At 40.1% G+C, this 17,350-nt stretch overlaps 1 protein-coding gene across 1 annotated transcript in view; it reads left to right on the top strand.

The window, feature by feature from the left end:
* The window catches only part of EDIL3 (EGF like repeats and discoidin domains 3), a 1,247,867-nt gene that overhangs the window by 511,087 nt on the left and 719,430 nt on the right, over positions 1-17,350 (top strand). The gene's annotated exons all lie outside the window — the stretch shown is intronic.

Raw genomic sequence — 17,350 nt, 5'->3', positions numbered from 1 at the left:
AACCTTTGTGCAATCACGTGCAATCCATACTGGGCCTAACACCGTCTGAGCCTGCCTCCTGAGACATATGTTTTGAATGTGTACGCTATCCATACATGTTATCCGGGGATACAGTACCCTTTCTAACCTTTGTGCAATCACGTGCAATCCATACTGGGCCTAACACCGTCTGAGCCTGCCTCCTGAGACATATATTTTGAATGTGTACGCTATCCATACATGTTATCCGGGGATACGGTACCCTTTCTAACCTTTGTGCAATCACGTGCAATCCATACTGGGCCTAACACCGTCTGAGCCTGCCTCCTGAGACATATATTTTGAATGTGTACGCTATCCATACATGTTATCCGGGGATACGGTACCCTTTCTAACCTTTGTGCAATCACGTGCAATCCATACTGGGCCTAACACCGTCTGAGCCTGCCTCCTGAGACATATATTTTGAATGTGTACGCTATCCATACATGTTATCCGGGGATACGGTACCCTTTCTAACCTTTGTGCAATCACGTGCAATCCATACTGGGCCTAACACCGTCTGAGCCTGCCTCCTGAGACATATATTTTGAATGTGTACGCTATCCATACATGTTATCTGGGGATACGGTACCCTTTCTAACCTTTGTGCAATCACGTGCAATCCATACTGGGCCTAACACCGTCTGAGCCTGCCTCCTGAGACATATATTTTGAATGTGTACGCTATCCATACATGTTATCCGGGGATACGGTACCCTTTCTAACCTTTGTGCAATCACGTGCAATCCATACTGGGCCTAACACCGTCTGAGCCTGCCTCCTGAGACATATATTTTGAATGTGTACGCTATCCATACATGTTATCTGGGGATACGGTACCCTTTCTAACCTTTGTGCAATCACGTGTAATCCATACTGGGCGTGAGAACGGCTGGCGAGCTGTTAAGCAAGCTACAGCACCTGTGGTTTGCACACGTAAGTTTTTCATTTTTTCAGGAATGACGGTTAGGCCTAATTCAGGAACTGCAGTTGACCTGCACTTACTGGGAAATCAATGTTCGCGGGTAATAATTGTAATCAGTGATCCCCATCACTAACGTTGTTCAGCGGGTTATCTGCACCTGTAAGCAACAAACGCTGGCCTTTTCAGTGTAGCGCACATGCAGCCACGGACATGTAAGGGCATGACACACCAGTTATTGGCCAATCTCATGTTCCAGAGCCTCACGTGTCCCTCTAGTAAGCCGGACTCGGACCGCGGGGCATGACGGAGTCTCGTTCGTTAACGGAATTAAGCTTGCAATGTGTGCATCTGTTCTGTAGCTGGCATGGTTGAGGTTTCCCAGGTGGAGTCGAATTTAACCGTAGGCTCCACTCCTGGTGGTGCCCTTCTGGACATTCCTTTAAGGTTCAGCTTTGCAACCATACTGCCCACGTAAAACAAACAATTTGCCTTCATGAACGCTGTTTGGAGGGTCATGACGCGTGGGAATAATGCCGCCCAATCAGTTAACCTGCTAGAGAGATCCTTCGTTGCTCCCAAGCATGACATCACAGTCCCTAGGAGGAAGGTAATGCCACTGTGGCGACCGTACTCCTGGGGGCGACACAAGTGCACTGATGCCCAGCCACTGCTCGATGAATCTGCTGGTACATTGACCCAGACCACTACATTCCCCTCGCACGCTACACGGCCTGAATCTGACCCTGATGAAACTCAGGTTACCCTTCCCATATACAGTTCCATCTTACACGGTGACAAAGAGGAAGCTGCAGATGAAAGTGCAGGTTCGGCCCACCCGCCATCAGACACACCACCGTACTATCAGGGGCCCTGTGCCAGTGCCGTCGCCAACGAGTGGGCCCCCCCTGCTTGCTCAGGATCACAGCACTTGCAAGGTTGAAATACTGTGCAGTGAGATGGAAGATGGGGACGACGAGGAGTCCAGACTTGTACAGGGATTCCCTAGCGAGGAGACTTATTTGATTGTTTTCAATGTTGGGACAGCAATTTTTGGGGAGCACGTTACTCTGGAGAATGATAGATGGGGAACACCATACACTGGAACATTCCAAAGGTGGACATCAGACACTGGAGCAGCATTTACAGGGCCCATTAAACACTAGAGCATTAGAAATGGGGCCCATTATGTTTGGAGCATTATTTGGGCCCATAAGACAGTGTAGCTTCATCCATGGGGACCAACATATACTGTAGCATTATGTGGAGCTCATCATATACTGTTTCAAACATTATATGGGACCAATGATTCTGTATGGAGAAATAGATGGGCCTCGTCATGAGATGTAAAAAGTGAAGTATTTTTCATTGTACTATACCGCTATTTCTCTGCCGTATCGGAGCATGATGAGTTTTGGTATGTGTTAAAGGGGCGCTCTTTCGCCCAGGGCACATGAAAACCTGGAGCCAGCCCCCCCCCCACAACTTTAGCCAAATAACCCCCATTTTTCAGTGCGTAACTTGTATTATGAAGTTAATTAAGGTTGACAAGCTTAAGTAAGAAGAATTGATGCTTTTGGCATTCAAATGGGCACTGTAGGTGTGTTTCCTGTCCTCCTCTCACTGCCGACTTTTATTCCCCATTGACTTACATTGGGTTTCGTGTTTCGGGACGACCCCGACTTTTCCCTATAATCGGACGATCTTGCTCGACCCGACTTTTGGAAAAGTCGGGTTTCACGAAACGAAACGCGACCCTAAAAAACCAAAAGTCGCTCAACTCTACACGTAATGCTTTTCCCATAACAACCCATTAAATATGATACTATACTGCATACAGATCCTGTACATCCATGAGCAACTGAGCCGGACAAATTACAAGTTGACGGTGCATGAAAATGTGTGTGAAGGTTTCTCTACTGTACTAATGTATAAGGTTTGAGCCTGTCCATTGGTGTAAAGCATGTCTGTGATAGTTATGGTGGCAGATAAGTGAGAATATCAGCCTGATCAGTAAAAAACCTGGGATCTTAGTGAACCATGTTTCTGTGCCATTTCACTATTCTATTTTTACTGGCTCTGACGGGATGATGTGGGATATTAGGGGTAGTAGTCCGGTGGCTCTGGCTGATTGGATGATGTGGGATATTAGGGGTAGTAATCCGGTGGCTCTGGCTGACGGGATGATGTGGGATATTAGGGGGAGCAGTCCGGTGGCTCTGACTGACGGGATGATGTGGGATATTAGGGGTAGTAGTCCGGTGGCTCTGGCTGACGGGATGATGTGGGATATTAGGGGTAGTAGTCCGGTAGCTCAGGCTGACGGGATGATGTGGGATATTATAGTGAATGTGGCTATGCGGAGTGGGTGGGGCTATACACTCAGCTTTATATATATATATATATATATATATATATATATAGATATAATCATTATAATTTGTTATAACTATCCGTAGTTAGTTACTATGCCCGGGAAGCGCCGGGCTCTTCAGCTAGTAGATTATAAAAGGCAGAGTACAGTTGTACAATTGCAATGGATAATGGATCCATGAAAAATGCATGGCATTTGGTTGGTAACCCATCCGTTTTTTGCTCACCCGTTGTCTTATAATATGCAAATCTGATCTGAAATATGGATCAGAGTAGAGCATGCCTCGATTGTTATATACACAACGAATTGGTCCATCTATAAAAATATTCAAGTGATCCACCACTTTGGCTTTAAATGGTCAGTGGGCCAGTTTTTCATACGAATAGCATACAGATGTTTAATATAACAATTACCACTTGGGCTTACCATTTTATCAGACGCCATGATTATCTCCTGACTCCAGTTTACAGTGATCCCAATGTTGTTTAGGGCAGAATTCAAACAACCAACATTGGGTCAAATAAGGTTAAAAGTCCATCAGAATAAACAGGTTTGACAGTACAGACAGCACTTTCAAGCAGGGTGCCCTCTAGCTTGGAAAGGGTTTCTAAAGTAAACCAATGGGAATTCTGCACCATTTGAGCTGCATTTCAGATCACACTTTTGGATTCTGCTTCTGTAGATGTAACATTGAATTGAAGGTAATGCAATTGTTATCCCATTTACCTCCAAGCAGGAGGTATACCTTGAGACAACCATAGCACTGAAAATCATAACAGGCTTAGGTCGGATTTTAATGAAGACTTATGGGACATTGAAAATGACATTGTGTATCTGAATGATTTGTCTTCGATGGTTTAGACGTTTTGTCTCAGGAACACATATTAGAAAAGTCAGGCTGAGCAATATTCACAATCATGTCTTTTCAGTACTCAGAGGTTGTTTTGACATTATGGAATGCCAATATCCCATGCACTGGCTACCTGAAACTGACCAATGGAACCTTAGTGAGAAATTTGATTGATGTGACCCTAAATGCATTAATTAAGATATCCCTACAAGGAGGATTAAAATATATGCAATTAAAGCTGCAACTTTTAATCATATTTCCTACATTATAAAGAGCAAAATGATAGATAATATTAAAAAGATGAGCATTATATTTGTGTGTATGTCTAATTTCAGGTGATTTTTACAATTAGATGTTGTGAGTGTGTGTACATTTGGAATAATAATATTTCTGTCCACTATACGACATGTATCCTGCATTGTTCAGTTTTCTCTTTTGCAGGTCCTATCTTTATTTTTCAGTTGTCACTGAGCTAGTGGGTAGGTACTTGCAGTTATGAAATGTCCCAATCACTGCACATAGAAACCTGAGGGATTCCATCTCTCCTTTCTTACTGTATCCCACACTGGCATATACTCGTATCTGTGAATCCAGCTTACTAAAAGCCAACAGCACCTTAGGTTATATAAGCTGGATTCTAGTAAGCATTAAGACAAAACCTTGTGTTCTGTCTTAATGCTTGTTTAACTTTGCTTCTCCTCTTCTTCTCCTTCCAATATTAATAGACTTAAAGGGGCTTTCCACTTACTTGTCCACTACTAGGACAACCCCTTCAAAAACTAAATGTTCAGCCCCAATAAAATAATAAAGCCTGTACTCACCACCCATGCCGGCACCGTTCCAGCGGTGTCAGCACTCACTGTCCCGTGGCTGTGATATGGTGGAATGACCCGTGATGCCCGGTGCCCAATCAGCGCTGGCATCACTATCTCCACCCTCGGACAAACGGAACATGAAGAGGAAGTACAGGCTGCAACTGATCCCTGGCTTACTCTTCATATTCAGTTTCTCAGAAGGCGGAGATAGTAGCACCAATGCTGATTGGGCGCCGATGTCACTTATAACAATACCGCACGAGAGCCCCAGGGAGAGCGTCGGCACGGGAGGCGAGTATGGGCTATATTATTTTATCAGGGCAGAACATTTAGTTTAAAAAGGTGTTGTTCTAGTAGTGGACAACCTCTTCAAACAGGACGCTGTAGTCTGAAGCCACAATGAGCTGTATTAGCAATATTACAGAGTAACAGAGTAATAATTGAGAAATTCAAAAGGAAGTGGCTCCAAAGTGGAGAAATGATATATATATTTCTCCACTTCGGAGCCACTTCCTCTTGAATTTCTCAATTACACATACAGCTCTGGCAAAAATTAAGAGACCACCACATCAAAACCCTGTCATGGGCAGCCCATTCTCCAGACCTGAACCCCATTGTAAACCTCTGGAATGTAATCAAGAGGATGTTGGATAGTCACAAGCCATTAAACAAAGAAGAACTGCTTAAATTTTTGTGCCAGAAGCAGTGTGAAAAACTGGTGGAAAGCATGCCAAGACGCATGAAAGGTGTTTTTAAAAATCATGGTTATTACACAAAATATTGATTTCTGAAATCTTCTTGAGTTAAAACATTAGTATTGTTGTTTCTAAATGATTATGAACTTGTTTTCTTAGCATTATTTGAGGTCTGAAAGCATTGTGGTTTTTTTTTTTTTTGACCATTTCTCCTTTTCAGTAAAAAAAAAAATATTGCAGGGAAATTCGGAGACATGTTGTCAGAAGTTTATAGACTGAAAGAACAATTTACATTTTACTCAAAAATATACCTAAAAAGAGAAAAATCAGACAAACTGAATATTTGGAAGTGGTCTCTTAATTTTTGCCAGAGCTGTATATATTGGTATTTCTCACTTGTTTAACTAAAACATTACTTTTGGCCATTGCCATCACCGTGTAATATGCTCCCCACAAGGTCTTCATCTCATATCTATGTACTGTTAGATGGAGACGCCTGTCGGAACCGTTCATAATTTGAACCTAATGTGCAGGAATAATAAGCCGGCATTAGTGGTAAATCTATATAGAATACAATGATGTATTTTTCATTCGTAGGCTCTATCCTTATCCCATTGAGAAACCCTACTGAAGTACATAATGAGCGTCACTATTGTGCAGTCTGTTCAGTCGACATTATGATTTCTTTTAATCCACTTTACATGCTATTTCAGCCAGCGCGCAATATACTTTTATGAAACTAAAAATGGCTAAAAATAAACTGTATATAATAATAATAATAATAATAATAAATTTTATTTTTATAGCGCCGACATATTCCGCAGCACTTTACATTTCAGAGGGGATTTGTACAGACAATAGACATTACAGCATAACAATAATCACATACAGTAGATTATAACAAATACCAAGAGGAGTGAGGACATATATATATACATGAAGCCAAAGGAAAAACTTCAATAGCTTGGATGGTAGCTGAAAAGCTCATTACAATGGAGAGCAATGGAAGTTTTCAGCGCTATTGAGATTTTTTTTCGCTTTCCTGTTTGTGTTTTTTTATAGTATTCTTTTTATTGTTGATTATAATTAAGATAATTTTGACGTTTTAATTAAAGATTATTGATATTTTCTAAAACTGTAAATTCTATTTTTTTATATATAATATTTATGTATATTTATATACCATTTAATTTTAGTTTGATCTTGGTGGTTTGCACATGTTCTTAAATATGCCACTTTAAAAATACAGAATTCAGAATTGCTTTTCAGACCCCAGTACTATACAGTGAGACCTATGTTGGTCTATGACTTATGATAATGTGACTTAAAGTGTTATAGTGCTTTGAACATATCATCATAAATATATACAGTGGGGCAAAAAAGTATTTAGTCAGTCAGCAATAGTGCAAGTTCCACCACTTAAAAAGATGAGAGGCGTCTGTAATTTACATCATAGGTAGACCTCAACTATGGGAGACAAACTGAGAAAAAAAAATCCAGAAAATCACATTGTCTGTTTTTTTTTCATTTTATTTGCATATTATGGTGGAAAATAAGTATTTGGTCAGAAACAAGCAATCAAGCTTTCTAGCTCTCACAGACCTGTAACTTCTTCTTTAAGAGTCTCCTCTTTCCTCCACTCATTACCTGTAGTAATGGCACCTGTTTAAACTTGTTATCAGTATAAAAAAGACACCTGTGCACACCCTCAAACAGTCTGACTCCAAACTCCACTATGGTGAAGACCAAAGAGCTGTCAAAGGACACCAGAAACAAAATTGTAGCCCTGCATCAGGCTGGGAAGACTGAATCTGCAATAGCCAACCAGCTTGGAGTGAAGAAATCAACTGTGGGAGCAATAATTAGAAAATGGAAGACATAAAAGACCACTGATAATCTCCCTCGATCTGGTGCTCCACGCAAAATCCCACCCCGTGGGGTCAGAATGATCACAAGAACGGTGAGCAAAAATCCCAGAACCACGCGGGGGGACCTAGTGAATGAACTGCAGAGAGCTGGGACCAATGTATCAAGGCCTACCATAAGTAACACACTACGCCGCCATGGTCTCAGATCCTGCAGTGCCAGACGTGTCCCACTGCTTAAGCCTGTACATGTCCGGGCCCATCTGAAGTTTGCTAGAGAGCATTTGGATGATCCAGAGGAGTTTTGGGAGAATGTCCTATGGTCTGATGAAACCAAACTGGAACTGTTTGGTAGAAACACAACTTGTCGTGTTTGGAGGAAAAAGAATACTGAGTTGCATCCATCAAACACCATACCTACTGTAAAGCATGGTGGTGGAAACATCATGCTTTGGGGCTGTTTCTCTGCAAAGGGGCCAGGACGACTGATCCGGGTACATGAAAGAATGAATGGGGCCATGTATTGTGAGATTTTGAGTGCAAACCTCCTTCCATCAGCAAGGGCATTGAAGATGAAACGTGGCTGGGTCTTTCAACATGACAATGATCCAAAGCACACCGCCAGGGCAACGAAGGAGTGGCTTCGTAAAAAGCATTTCAAGGTCCTGGAGTGGCCTAGCCAGTCTCCAGATCTCAACCCTATAGAAAACCTTTGGAGGGAGTTGAAAGTCCGTGTTGCCAAGCAAAAAGCCAAAAACATCACTGCTCTAGAGGAGATCTGCATGGAGGAATGGGCCAACATACCAACAACAGTGTGTGGCAACCTTGTGAAGACTTACAGAAAACGTTTGACCTCTGTCATTGCCAACAAAGGATATATCACAAAGTATTGAGATGAAATTTTGTTTCTGACCAAATACTTATTTTCCACCATAATATGCAAATAAAATGAAAAAAAAAACAGACAATGTGATTTTCTGGATTTTTTTTTCTCAGTTTGTCTCCCATAGTTGAGGTCTACCTATGATGTAAATTACAGACGCCTCTCATCTTTTTAAGTGGTGGAACTTGCACTATTGCTGACTTACTAAATACTTTTTTGCCCCACTGTATATATATATATATATATATATATATATATATATACTAGCTGAAGAGCCCAGCATTGCCTGTGCATAGTAACCAACTGTGGTTAGTTATTGCAAATTATAATGATTATATTGCACATAAAAAACCGTGCATCTAATCCTATCCTGTGTGATACTGACTGCTGAGCCGTGTATCTAATACTATTCTGTGTGATACAGTGTGCTGAGCTGTGTATCTAATCCTATCCTGTGTGATACTGTCTGCTGAGCCATGTGTATATTCCTATCCTGTGTGATACTGACTGCTGAGCTGTGCATCTAATCGTATCCTGTATGATACTGACTGCTGAGCCATGTTTCTAATCCTATCCTATGTGATGCTGACTGCTGAGCCATGTGTCTAATCCTCTCCTGTGTGATACTGACTGCTGAGCCGTGTATCTAATCCTATCCTGTGTGATATTGGGTTCCCCCTGCAGTCTGTGTCAGAGTGTAGTCTGTGTCGGCACGGTAATAAATTGTGTTATTTCCAGATCTACAGAAGGACAATAACACAATAAAAATGATAAGAATAATAGGCCTCAGTTACCACAACTGTCTACAAAGAAAACTGTTGCTGATAGCAACCAATCACAGCTTATTTTTCATCTTTTAAACAGTTCTGGGACAGCGTGGTGAGTTTGAGTGGCGACTTTTGTGTTTTGACTTTTATGTGGCGAGGTTGGTGTATTAAATTTGCTGATGACACAAAGCTAGGAGGGATAGCTAATACTAGAGAAGAGAGAGAGGATTCAAGAGGATATAAATAAACTGGAGCAGTGGGCAGCAACTAACAGAATGGTTTTTAACAGGAAAAATGCAAAGTACTACATCTGGGCAACAAAAATGATAAAAGCATATACAGTATGGGAGAAATAGGGCTAAGCAACAGGACATGTGAAAAAGACTTGGGTATACTAATAGATCGCAGACTGAATATGAGTCAACAGTGTGATGCAGCAGAAAAAAAGGCAATTGCAATTCTAGGATGTATTAACAGAAGCATACAGTCTAGATCACGTGAAGTCATTTTTGCCCTCTACTCCTCTTTGGTCAGACCTCATCTGGAATACTGTGTCCAGTTCTGGGCACCACATTTTAAAAAAGACATCAACAAACTGGAGCAAGTTCAGAAAAGAGCGACCAGAATGATGACAGGTCTTCAAACCCTGTCTTATGAGGAAAGGTTGCAGGATTTGGGAATGTTTAGCTTGCAAAAGAGATGACTGAGAGGAGATTTAATAGCTGTCTACAAATATCTCAAGGGCTGTCACATTGTAGAAGGATCATCTTTATTCTCATTTGCACCAGGAAAGACTAGAAGCAATGGAATGAAACTGAATGGGAGGAGACGCAGATTAGATATTAGAAAAAACTTTTTGACAGTTAGAGTGATCAATGAGTGGAACAGGCTGCCACAAGAGGTGGTGAGTTCTCCTTCAATAGAAGTCTTCAAACAGAGGCTGGACAGACTTATGTCTGGGATGATTTAGCGAATCCTTCTTTGAGCAGGTGGTTGGACCAGATGGCCCTGGAGATCCCTTCCAACTCTACGATTCTGTGATTCTATGATTCTATGATTCTATGTGTGGTGAAATGTGTGCTGAGGGTGGTATATGTGTTTAAGCACGTGGTAGTGTGTGGTGCATTTTGTGTGTGTAAAAATGTAGAAAGAATGGCACTCACCTGGTAAAGTAGTCAAGGCTTTATTGTAAAAACATGTTAACGGGAGAACGGGTGCTGAAAGGAAGTAACGACGAACATTTCGCATGGAGAAGGCGCTTTCAAAGCCTTGACTACTTTACCCAGTGAGTGCCCATCTTGCTACATTTTTGCAATCTGGATTTGCTTGTTTTTCATGAATGTGCACCTAAGGGTTAACAGTTAATTGCCGGCTAAGTACGGTTTGGAGGTGTGGATCTATGTGATGGTGCCCGCCATCTATCCTTGAATTGTGCATTTTGTGTGTGTGTTCATATCCCCATGTGTGGTGAGTATCCCATGTCAGGGCCCCACCTTAGCAACTGTACAGTATATACTCTTTGGCGCCATCGCTCTCATTCTTTAAGTCCCCCTTGTTCACATCTGGCAGCTGTCAATTTGCCTTCAACAGTTTTCCTTTCACTTTTTCCCCATTATGTAGATAGAGGCAAAAATTTTTGGTGAATTGGAACGTGCGGGGTTAAAATTTCACCTCACAACATAGCGTATGACGCTTTCGGGGTCCAGGCGTGTGACCGTGCCAAATTTTGTGGCAGTAGCTGCGACGGTGCGGATGCCAATCCCGGACATACATACATATACACACACACATTGAGCTTTATGTATTATATATATATATATATATATATATATATATATATATGTGAGTTGTTAGAGATTTTTAGAAATTTTTTATCAACTTTGATCTCCGTGGCCTGCAGCTTTGATTTTCTGTCCCATAAGAAGGGCTTGTTACAAATTTTGCATTGTGGCCCATAAATTTCAAGTTATCCCTGTGTATAGGCTCTTTAAGAAAGCCAAAAAAGAGCAGAATCAGCAAAGCAAGACCAAGATACAATTAAAAAAATGGGTCTTGAGCATATTAAAGTGAATCTCTTAGCTGGTTTGCTATGTAATCTGAGAGCGCCATAATGAAGGAGCAGAGGCCCTCATTACAGTGATCTATTTCTTACTAGGCTGTGTTTTGAAGTTTCAATACAACCAGTGTTTTATCAGCAGGAGATTATCACTAGAGGACAACTGGCCTTGTGTCTCCTAGTCCTGCCACGCCCCCAGCACTGATCAGCAGCTCTCTGTCACTATACTGTAGCAGAGTGTATCTTTTGAGAATTCACCGGTACACAGGAGAACTTCACTGAGCAAGTTATCTTGAGTGAACAGCATTTACTTCTTATGGGTAAACATGAGATAAGAATTCAGAAGCACACAGCCGTGCTGCTGGCATAATACAGTCAAAAGCGAAAGTAAAATTAACATTAACAAGAGAGATTCCCTCCACAAAATACAGCAAATATTTAACTTCACACTTTCGCCATCTGCTGTCAGGCTAGTGTAAAGTCCTCCTTTACATAAACAATAAGTCCATTTCTGTTGCATATGCCAACACCCTTTCTCAACAGTAAGGACATATTCAGTAAAAGCCAACATTTTTATTAGTCTCTAGTGTTTATCAGCATTCAATGCCTTCATGAAGATGTCTTCTGTCATTTCTTCAGTAGGACAATATTCTAACTTCAAGACTCCTTGTTCCTGATGATCTCTCAAGAAATGATACTTAACATCAATATGCTTGGATCTTGGATTGACTCTTTCCATCTGAGCAAGAACAAGACATCCTTGAAGACTTCTTTCAATTTTGTCGGTTCCAACTGTGGTTGTCCTAAATCTGTCAACAATTGTCTTAACCACAGAACTTCTTGACTTGCATGTGCTGTGGCAACATACTCTGCTTCTGTTGAAGACAGTGTCACAATTGACTGTTTCTTACTTGTCCAACTTATTGGTCCACCTGAGAGGAAAAAAATATGTCCACTGGTAGATCTTCTGTCAGTTGGATCTCCAGCCCAATCTGCATCAACGTATCCTGTTAAAATGCAATTATCACTTGTGGATAGTTTGAGCTTAATGTTGCTGGTTCCTTTCAAATAACACATTACTCTCTTTACAGCATTCCAGTCAGCTTTACTTGGTTTTGACACCTTTCTACTCAGGATTCCTACTGCTGCTGCAATGTCTGGCCTTGTAACAGTCACTAGATACAGTAGTTTTCCTATTTCTGTTCTGTACTCTTTATTATTCACACTTTTTTCTCACTATTCATCTCTTTAAGATAATTAGTTCCCACTGGAGACTTTACTGTTTTTGCATCCTTCAATCCAATTTTTTCTGTTATGTCTTGAATCATGTGATTTTTATTCAGTAGGAAACTTCCATCTTCTTCTCTTTCTATCTGTATTCCTAGGTACTGTTTCACATTTCCCAAGTCTTTGATTTCGAAATGTCGCTTCAGGACTTTTAGAATGTTTTCTTTATCCCTTTCTTGTTCAGAACAAATCAAAATGTCGTCTACATATATGAGTACATACATCCATCTATTCATCAGTCTTTTTGTGTACAAGCATGGATCAGCTTTGCTTCTTTGAAAACTTTCATTTGGAAGCACTTCCGTGATTTTGTCATTCCACGCTTTAGCTGCTTGCTTTAAACCATAAATGCTTTTCTGTAGTTTGCCAACTTTGTTTGGGTTTCTTTCATCTTTGAATCCTGGAGGTTGTTCCATGTAAATGTCTTCTGTTAAATCTCCATTCAAAAATGCTGTCTTTACACCCAGATGTATCAGTTCCATCTGTTTCATTGCTGCAACTGTAAGTAAAGTTCTTATTGTAGTATGTTTGACAACTGGAGAAAATGTCTCATCATAGTCTCCATATTTTGGAGAATACCCTTTAGCTACAAGTCTTACTCAGTATCTTTCAGGTGTGCCATCTGTTTGGTATTTTACTTTAAAAATTCATTTACATCCTATGGCATTTCTTCCTTCTGGTAAATCTGTCAGTGTTCATGTATTCTAGTCATGCATGGATTTCATTTCTGTTTCTATTGCTTCTTTCCATTTATTAGCTTCTTCTTCAGGGAATTTAGATATGTCTTCCCAAGAAGCAGGTTCATAAATTTTACTTGTGCTTGTCTTGCATGAGAGACGTTTTGGTGGTTTACCTTTGTTCTCTCTCATTGAACGTCTTGGTTCTGTGTCTGTTTATAGTTGTATTTCTTCATTTTCAGTATTCTGTTCATCAGTTTCAACTATTTTCTCATCAGATACCTCTTCAGCTATGTCACTGCTGTTTTTCTAATTTTTTGAGTCAATTGAAATCATAGTGTCTTCATTTAGATCCTCAATGAATGTCACACTGTTACTCACCATGACTCTGTTTTGGGATCTAGGATTCTGTATCCCTTGCAATTTCCACTATATCCAACAAATATTCCCTCCATGGATCTGTTTTGAAGTTTGGAATGTTTTTCTGTTGGAATGAATATAAAAACTTTACATCCAAAAACTTTTAAATGATTGACACTTGGTTTCATACCTTGCCACAGTTCATATGGAGTTTTCTTCAGTTTTCTGAAAAAAAGTCTGTTCTGTAGATATGTACCTGTCATTGCTGCCTCACCCCAATATTTCTCTGGTAGTTTGGAATCTGTCAGCATATATCTCATCACTTCTGTCAGAGTGCTATTTTTCCTTTCTGCTACTCCATTTTGTTCAGGTGTGTATGGAACAGTTTTCTGGTGTTCTATACCATTTTGTCTTAAGTAGTTTTCTATTTTGTGACCTATAAATTCACCTCCATTATCACTTCTGATGACAATTGGCTTCCTTTGAAATTTATTACTCGACCTTGTTACATAGTCTACAAGTTTATCAAAAACTTCACCTTTGTTCTTAATTAAGTATGTGATTGTGTATCTTGAGTAGTCATCTATGAATGTCACCATGTATCTATTTCCTCCTGATGTAGTCACTTGCATGGGTCCACATACGTCAGTATGCACCAAATCAAGTGGTCCTTTGCTTTTTATCTCACTTTCTTTTGGAATAGATATTCCTGTGGCTTTAGATTTTATACAACATTCACATCTTACGGTAACTGAGCAATCTCATATCTTTAGATCTTTTGTCAACTCTTTTCTTTGTAGTTCCCTTATACTGTCAGTGTCTGTGTCCTAGACGTCTATGCCACATGTGAATACTGTTCTTGTGATCATGTGTACATACCTTCATCTGTTCCTTTGGTGTGTCAAGATGATATAATTGTTCATCTGCCTTGACATTGGTTATCACCTTGTTTCCTGCTAGAATTTCCCACTCATTGTCTTTGAATTTTACAGTGAGTCCATTGGCTGTTAGACGCTTCACAGATAACAATCCGCCTTCCAATTTTGGAACACACAACACATTCTGTACAAGTATCTTTGAATTTTGTCCGAACTTGTTTGAACAGTTTAGTGTTATGAATGGGTCACCGAGGAGGAAAAACTAAACAAGCTAAGTCACAGAAAACCAGAGAGGTTGGTAACTATGCAGATTGCAGACCCCTGATCCTAACCACAACAACTAGAAGCAGCTGTGGAGCATTCCTACGATTATCCTAGACACCTCATCACGGCCGGAGGACTAAATAAGCCTAAAGCCAGAAAAGGGGAAAACTAACTGCCCCAGAGCAGACCCCAAAGGAATAGACAGCCCCCACACATGTATTGATGGTGAAACAAGATGAAAACACAAACACAGGCAGGAAAATAGGCTGAGCAAATGATAGGGCCCAAACTAACTAGAAAGGATAGGAAAGGAAAGATACTGTCTGCAATCTGCCAAAAACCCTACAAAAATAATGTCCAACACTTCTGATAACAAAATTAACCCTGAAGTCACTAGACTTCTCCCACTATCTCAGCACTCTGAAATATTCTGAGACAGAGCAAAAAAGAGGCCAATCTAATAAGGGACAGAAAGCAAATTGGCAAATACAGATAAATAAGAATGGAAATTCAGCACAGCCCCAGCCGGGGCTGACTGACCGCACAAAAAACTGAATAGACCAACAAAATCAGGTGTGAACATTAGCAAAAACACTTAGCTTGATATGACTGGAACAGAGCTGAAAAACCAAGAACAGAAGCCAGAAGGAATCACCAGCACTAGAATAGGGCGTCGGCTGTCTTAAATCCAGTCTGAAATTCCAGAGATCCAATCGCCATCCTCATCAACAGGTGGCAGATCTCCACCAATTATGAGTTCACAACAGTTTAGCATACCTTGTTCTATACCTTCTGCGGTTATTTTGCTTCCATCTGCAAGATAAATGGCTTCTTTCTTATCTAAATCAAGTTCAGTGAAGAAATTATTTTCACTTGTCATATGACTCGTTGCTCCTGAATCAATAAACCAACCAAGTGATGATTTCTTGTCTGTCACTTTAAATGTGCCATTCCAATTATTCTCACATGAATCGGAAATTGTGTTTTTCACTTTCTGTGTATGCTCTTTATGTTGTATTTTTTGTTGCTCTGCTTTCCATATAGTACAGTTTTTCTTTAAATGACCTTTTTTTTTTACATCTGAAACATTCTTTTGTCTCTTTATTATAGGGTTTTTTAAAATTCTGTAGCTTTAAGAACGTTTCCACTGTCCTTTTCAGCAGAAGAATCATTTGTCTGTTCTTTTCTTCTCTGATATTCATTTACTAGTCTGGTTTTCACAAAATCTAATGTGATGTCTTTTCCAGGTCTTGTCTCTAGGGCATTTATCAAGGCTGTATATGAATCTGGTACACTGCACTATAATATTGCTGCTACATGACTTTCTTTAATGTCTTCACCAATGGACCTTAGCTGTGATATTACATCCATCATTGAGAATGTGCTTCTGCATATCGTCATTTGCACTCAATCTCATACTGTAAAGCTTTCTTAATAGAAATAGCTTGTAGTTTAAACTGGGTCTTTCATGTAATTTTCTCAAGGCGTCCCACATTCCTTTCACTGTATCCTCATTTCTTATGTGTATTAATTGAGCATCATCCACTAATAAGCTCATGGTGGCTCTAGCTTCTCTATTCTTTTTATCCCATGTCTGATTATCTTCATCTGGTCTATCTGTAGTAATTACTTCCCATAAATCATCTTTAGATAACAACATCTCTACTTTGAATTTCCATAACTGATAATTTTCACTGCTCAGCTAAGCTACTGTGAGTTTCAGCTCAGTGCTGCACATCATTTTTATATAATCTTACTTGTTTTATGAAGATATTCTTTCTTCTTGAGACTTCCTGTATATCCTGTGTGTGGTGATTCTCTGTAATTATCTCCAGTGTGCAGCCATCCAGTTCCTGGGTCATAAATTCCTTTGTCCCTCTGTATCTGGATTTTTTCTTTTCAGCCTCTGTTCACTGGGTTTTATCTCCTTCTGTTAACAGAGCTTATCTGCTTCTCCATGTCTTAGGTTATTGTTTGTAATTATCTTCAGGGTGTCTCTGTCATAGGTACCTGGGCCCATAACCTGTAGCAGAGTTTATCTTTTGAGAATTCACAGGTACACAGGAGAACTTCACTGAGCAAGTTATCTTGAGTGAACAGCATTTACCTCTTATGGGTAAACATGAGAAAAGAATTCAGAAGCACACAGCCGTGCTGCTGGCATAATACCGTCAAAAGCGAAAGTAAAACTAAAAATAACATGAGAAATTCCCTCCCCACAATACAGCAAACATTTAATTTCACACTATCACCATCTGCTGTCTGGCTAGTGTAAAGTCCTCCTTTACATAAACAATAAGTCCATTTCTGTTGCATATGCCAACATATACAATGTACACAGAAAGCTGTGATGTGGATGGAGTTTTACACATGTCAGCAACTGAGCTCTGCTACATCTGCAGAAGAAAGATCTATGATTCTATCACAACTGCTGCACCAAGTAAACTAAGTGATGCATCGCTGGAATCAGGGCCTCTTTCCCTACCTTGTGGTGTTGTCAGATCAAATAGTAAAAACCTAATGACATATTCCCTTTAAAACCAGTACTAAATGTATAAGCTTGTAAAAAAATCAAAATCAAGCAAATGTATAACTGGCAGCTGATGATCATGAGAGAAAAATCATTAACACATTTG

This window comes from Dendrobates tinctorius, unplaced genomic scaffold, assembly GCF_039654945.1.
Source record: "Dendrobates tinctorius isolate UK_male_01 unplaced genomic scaffold, ASM3965494v1 ptg000003l, whole genome shotgun sequence".
In the NCBI taxonomy this organism is placed as follows: Eukaryota; Metazoa; Chordata; class Amphibia; order Anura; family Dendrobatidae; genus Dendrobates; species Dendrobates tinctorius.
Note: the sequence above shows the minus strand (reverse complement) of the source record. Positions and strands in the feature narration are given on the sequence as shown.